The sequence below is a fragment of the Camarhynchus parvulus genome, chromosome 10 (genome assembly GCF_901933205.1).
Source record: "Camarhynchus parvulus chromosome 10, STF_HiC, whole genome shotgun sequence".
Lineage (NCBI taxonomy): Eukaryota > Metazoa > Chordata > Aves > Passeriformes > Thraupidae > Camarhynchus > Camarhynchus parvulus.
In genome coordinates this window covers 18,180,195-18,186,194 of record NC_044580.1, presented here as the reverse complement: position 1 = coordinate 18,186,194, position 6,000 = coordinate 18,180,195, and the positions used below count along the sequence as shown (strand labels likewise).

Genomic DNA, 6,000 nt, shown 5'->3' with positions numbered 1-6,000 from the left:
AGTAGAGATCCTTGCTTAGAGATCCCAAAAATCCCTGGGAAGGGAAAGGCTTTGTGTGACTGACACATAGACACATCTCTGTGCACTGAGCCTGGCAGGAGCTGGGCACACAGTAAATCTGTCTCTGCCTGTACAGTAGCACTATTCACTGATGCTGCTCTTTATTCACAAATAAATACAGAACTACAGTCACAATTTTTCATAGCCCCTTTTGCACGTGGCTTTAGAAGAGCCTTAAAGTGGAAAATTGATGATGAGCTATGCAGGAAAGCTTCGCAGTGAGATTTGTTAGGAAAGGTGACTTGATAAAGGTGGTGACAAGCTAATAATGAAATGGAACATTGCAATTAAATGTGCTGGTGGGGAAGAAAGTGTGCCACAGCCAAGAGCATGAGCAGCAGGTAGGTCAGGGAGAGAATGCAGTAGAGGTTTGAAGGATGAGGGTGGGAAGGAGGGGGAGATGTAAGAACAAGAAAGACAGGACAGAGATAAGCACTGTTAGCTGTGACAGCAGTATGGGGCAGAAACTCCTTTGGTGTTTGTATCAGGCCTTGCAAAAAGAGAACCCTGTCCCTGACCACAATTTGTTGACATTGACACAATGTGTAATTAAATGCAGATAGTCCTAGAAGGACAGTAATGGGGGAGGGAAACAAATTAACAGCAAAACAAAGACATCTACACAATGTTTTACTTATGTAAGAGCTGAAAAGTATGTAAACTGACAGAGAATATTTAAGAATTCTATTTCTCCAAAATGAGTTTCCATTAGAAACAGTCCAGTATATTTTAATGGTTATGAACTTAAACCCTGCAAAGTGAGCTATTCATATATCAGTGCAGGAATTTTGCTCAGTATACAGGCAGCTGTAACAATACTCTTAGAAGTAGGAACAGACCCATTAATCTTGCATGTTAATGCTGAAGCCTAAAATTTATGTCTACCTGAAAAATGAGCAAGAGCAGAGAGCACAGAACAGTTTGCATATCAAAAATTACTAACACTAGCCAGAAGATGGAGTTCAGTATTGCTATTTATTCGAAAAGCATTTCCTGGATTAAAATATATCGGAAATTGATTTAGAAAAGTCTCTACCAGCAGACCAGATAATTTAAGGACACACCACTGAACACAGAGCATCTTGCTGTAGTGAATAGTGACATTCTAGGTTCTTGGTGTCTCACCCGACTTTGTACTGTCTGGAGAGACAAGTTCTTTATGGGTGTGGCTAGAAATGCATTTCACGTAGAAACACAAGGAATGGGAACGTTCTCGTAGTCCCTGACACATTCCTTACTCGGTTTACTGCCTGTTGAGAAAAAAACAAGACAGACTTAGCTCCCAAGTATCAACCCTGGCAGCGAAGAGCTGTGCCTGCATGTGCAGGCTTGCACATGGGCGCTCCTGCCCAGGTAGACACCAACTTGTGTCAGCCACCACATTTCCTACATGGGGGGTACGAGGAGCAGCATTTCTACTATAAACAATTTAATTAATAAAAGCATGTGGGGAAAACCAATGTTATTTCATACTTTTTGGCTTTTGTATTCTCCTATTTGGTCAGATTTTCAGAGGGACGAGGTATACCAAGAGAGTAAGTCTGAATATATCTGAGTATTTACAGTTCAGTTTTGGTAAATTGACAATATTTACAAATTCAGAACTTCATATGAATTTTATGTCTTTTATCACGAGCCACATCCAAACCCTTAAGCCAAACATCCAGAACTGAGGTAAGACTGAATTCAAACTCAAAATTGTATGGTTGGAACTTAACGCTAATAGGCACGTCGGTATAAAATTTGGAAACTCAGGGTTGCAACGGACAAGGTGCCAGAAAAGTAGTATTTATTTCTGTGTGGGTACAGGCAGGACTCGTTCTGTTGCGCTCAGCAACATCTTGACACGCTGCACTAATCTTAGCTGCACGCTCTTAAAAGATTATTTTTGTCTCGGGTTCTTTTTCTAGTCTTTGATGCAACAGCCTGCTGCGGGTTACATCAAGCCTGCAGAAAATCCCTCGGTTTTCTCGTCCCTTGTTTTCCAGACAGCCGGCACCTCCTCCGGGTCCAGGCGACGGGCGCCGCAGGTGAGCCAAATCCCGGCCTATCTGGGCCAGAGATTAATTTCGGTTTAAATTAAAGATGCTGTCTAGATTAAAAGGCTGAGGTGGAGGGAGGCACAGTCGAGCCCGTGGTCTGCGCGCTGTGTTCTAGGTGCTTTCGCTTAGGGAGCCCCGCTCCCCCTTTCATGGCTCGGAGCCGCCGGCGCCGCGTTCCGTGAGGGGGAAGGCGGGAGCGGAGGGGCCGCGTTCCGTGAGGGGGAAGGTGGGAGCGGCGGGCCCGTGGTCCGAGGGGGAGCGCTCAGAAGAGGCCCGGTGGGCGGCGGGGCACGGCCGCTCCCCCCTCAGGAGCCGCGGGACCCGGCGGGTGTCGTCCCGCGCCCGCCCCGCCGCGATCACGGGTCGCCGCCCGCCTCCCCCGCCCCGTGACAGCCAAGATGGCGGCGGAGGGGAGGGGGGATCCCGCCTGAGCCGCCCACACGGCGGGAGGCGGCGGGGGCGAGCCGGGCTCCGCTGGGATGAGATAAGGGCGCGGGCACCGAGCGCGCTGCCCCCCGAACCCCTTCGCCACCCGCTCCTCGCCCTGGGGAGCGCGGCACCCGCCTGAGGTGAGCGCTGCGGGGCTGTCACCGCCGCGGGGCGCGGGCCGGGGGATTCTCCGAGGCGATGCCGCGGGTCAGGCGCTGCCGCGTTCCAGGGCTGGCGGGGAAGGGGCGCGGGGCTGTCAGCGGGGGCGGGGAGGCCGGTGCTGGCGGGCCGGGGGCTGAGGCGCGCGGGGGCGGTGGTAACTTTCCGCTGGGCCGCGGTGGGCGGGGGAAAACTTTCTCCTTTCTCCTTGTGCCCGTCGGCTCGAGGCTCCCGCCAACCCCCGCCGGGCCCGAGGGGCTCTCCGGGCAGCGGGGCCGCGGGGCCGGCCGAGCGCTCGCCGCCGACCTGCCATGTTGTACGGGCTGCACGCCGGCGGGCCGGGATGTGTGCGTGTCCCCAAATCCGCGGGTGTGTGCGCTTTCCCCAAACCCCCGTGTGTGCGTGTCCCCGAATCCGCGGGTGTGTGCGCTTTCCCCAAACCCCCGTGTGTGCGTGTCCCCGAATCTGCGGGTGTCTGTGCAGTCCCCTAGTCCCCGTGTGTGCGTGTCCCCAAATCCGCGGCTGTGTGCGCCTTCCCCAAACCCCCGTGTGTGCGTGTCCCCGAATCCGCGGGTGTCTGTGCGCTCCCCACAGCCCGGGTCTGTGCGGTCCCAAAGCCCCTGTGTGCGCGTTCCCCCGATCCGCGTGTGTGTGCGTGTCCCCAGAGCCATGTGCGGGTTTTCCGCGCAGCCCCGCTGCGTCAGCCGGAATTGCCCGGCGGTGCTCAGCCCCACGGTGCGTGTTTCTGTCCCGGCTTTCCCTTCGGCAGCCTGGGTTACCCTATACCTGGGTTGATGCAACGCGCTGGAAGCGGCTGTAGAAATCAGCCCTGGCATTTTTCTCGTCGTTCTGTCATGAGGTCTGCGTGTGGCACAAGTTGCTGGCCAGGGGATGATGGTATTCAATAACTTGCCAGTGATGGTTGCTATTCCGAAGTTATTCCAAACAGGCTGCGTTTAAATATGTGCCGCTTCTACTTTGCTAAAAATGAGGTCTTGACTTTCTGCCTAGTACTGAAACTTAATTTTTTGAATTAACTTGAGTGGAAGTATGGTGTTCTGGGCAGCTTTTTACTTCATTTCACAATTTTTTCTGGAACTGTTGCTCAACTGGAGGTTTCCGTAAAAAGTGTTACATTACAGTACATAATATTTCACTTTTTGAATGATTAAACACAAATATGTTATCTTGGCAAGTGTCTGGTCGTTTAGGGGTACTAATTGAGTTAGTCTAGCCAAGAAAGGTCAAGGGGGAATAAATGGATTATTTCTGGTTTGTGTGTCTAGCATGCAAGTCTTTGTAAGAGTCTCTTGCTTTTCTCATTGTCTTTTAAAAAGTCTTATATTTAGAGTAGTGGAGAAACTTCATCTAGCTTTTTAGAGTATTGAGGAGTCTATAAGTTTATTTAAAGTGAGCATTAAAGTGGAACTCTGGTAAAGGGAGCTATTTTTTAGGGGCTATCATGACTTGGCATTGAAGTAGTTTAATTATCAAAAATAGAGCATTAGAGTTTCTGTGGTTAGCTTGAGGAAGGGGAAAATTGCATGGAACCTTAAAGACAGAACAAAAAAGATTAAGCTTCTCTACAGCCTTAAGAGCTTCTGTGATGTACGTGTTTTACTTCTGGAAATGTTGGGCTCCAGCTGGATGAGTACTTTCCTCAAGTTTGAGTGGTCTCTGCTCCTTTGGAACAGGCTTTACCCAATGGCCTCTTCTAAAAAGTGAATTTATTAGAAAGCAGCACAAAATAGAAGATCTACTCCTGCAAGCAGTAATACAAAAAGCATCAGGACTATTTTCTTTAAACAGGGACTTATTTAAAAATACTTTCCCAGTATTTGAGATTTTCATACCTCTGAGTATTGATATTTTTTGTAGCCATATGGTTGCAGGTTTGTGTTTCAGCTCATTCTGTATGACATGACCCCACTATGGTGCTTAATGGAATTACTATACGTGTTAATGGCAATATTAGCAGTTATCTAGTTAATATAGCCAGAGTTAATTATTAGTTAGAAAAAGCACAAATATTGACATAGCCTGGCACACACTGTAGGGCTCAGGTGCACGCAGCTGATGCAGGTCAAGCTTAAAAACAATGTCAATAATCTGCTTCTATTTCAAATATATGCTTGAAAGGGAGAGAGTAAAGCCAACTGGTCCCTAAGGGGCGTGAGGTTGTAACTAATACAGCTGTTCTGTGTGACTCTGAAAAAAGGGCTGTGGGCACCACCACTGCCAGAAGCCAGTCTGTCAGTTTTTAATCTGCAGGATTTTGCATTGAGGGTTTACTAATTTCTAGGTTAATTCCTGCTGTAGTGTGTGATAGCTGGAGAAAACTGTCTTGTGACTCTTCAGAGAGGAAGACAATTCCTAGACCAAGCTGAATGATAATGGGGTTTGGTAACCTTGAGGTCTTAATACAAGAAGAAGAAATTTGCAGCGTCACTTAAATATTCAACATCCTTTTTTATTTCCATCATGCTCCCTAGCAGCTGAGTTGCTGTTAGTTTTGCAAGTCATAGTAGGTTGTATGCTTTTTATAACTCTGGCTGCAGAAACATTTGTGCTTCCTGGCCAAACACAGGCAGGTTGGAATGGGAATAGCACAATAGGTACTTAGTCAAAAGCTTTCTTGGGCTGAAATTTATCTCCTGAAATGAAGACTTGCAGGAAGCCTTTGTTCCGTTTTTTGTCCTTTCCTCAACTTTGACTTGAGTCTTTAAATATGGTGTTGGTATGACCAGAAATTTGGAGGCCAAATGTTGCCCAGTTTGTTGTACATTGTTGTAATGTTGTTCAGATTTATGTTTGGTGATTTCCAACTATGTCGCTGTGTGACAGGGTTCCAGTGGTAAAGGTTTTGATACACGTGTTGCTGTAAAACTGAGGTATTTTTTCAGAAGTTTCCTGGAAAGAACTGTAATATTGAATAATATTAATAATGAAAGAACAAAAAAAGAAAAATACACTAATAATTTCTATATGACTGCCTTAACAAAGCATGATAAAATTTGTGATGATTGGTGTATTTCCAGTATGTTTGTCTTGCTTGTTGCAGTGTTTTAATCAGGTTTCTCTGGGATGTATTTAAACTTCAAACTTTTGTTAAGCTGACTCATAACAAATCCAAACAAAAAAAGCCTAAAATCTAAGTCAGGCTGTTCCCTCCCTGCTTTGCAATCCCCCTCCAGAACCAAACCTGTAAAAATGTAGGATCTTTGGAGAAAGTTGAGGTTGAGCTTGCCCTCATGCAAGGGTGCAGGTGTGGTGTGGTGGGCTCAGGTTACCTGTCCCTTGTCCTTCTGCT

The 6,000-nt window shown here is 47.6% G+C and overlaps 1 protein-coding gene across 5 annotated transcripts in view; it reads left to right on the top strand.

Annotated features, from left to right (window-relative positions):
• The first annotated feature begins 2,388 nt into the window (after positions 1–2,388).
• DENND4A (DENN domain containing 4A) overlaps positions 2,389–6,000 on the top strand; it is a 48,442-nt gene continuing 44,830 nt past the window's right edge. For 3 of the 5 annotated variants that reach the window (XR_004061037.1, XM_030955073.1, XM_030955076.1), the window contains exon 1: positions 2,390–2,671. The gene's annotated coding sequence lies outside the window, so the exon portion shown is untranslated. Of the gene's footprint in view, positions 2,672–2,962; positions 3,060–6,000 lie in introns of those variants that run through there. The other 2 variants (XM_030955075.1, XM_030955074.1) reach the window with 2 other exon arrangements.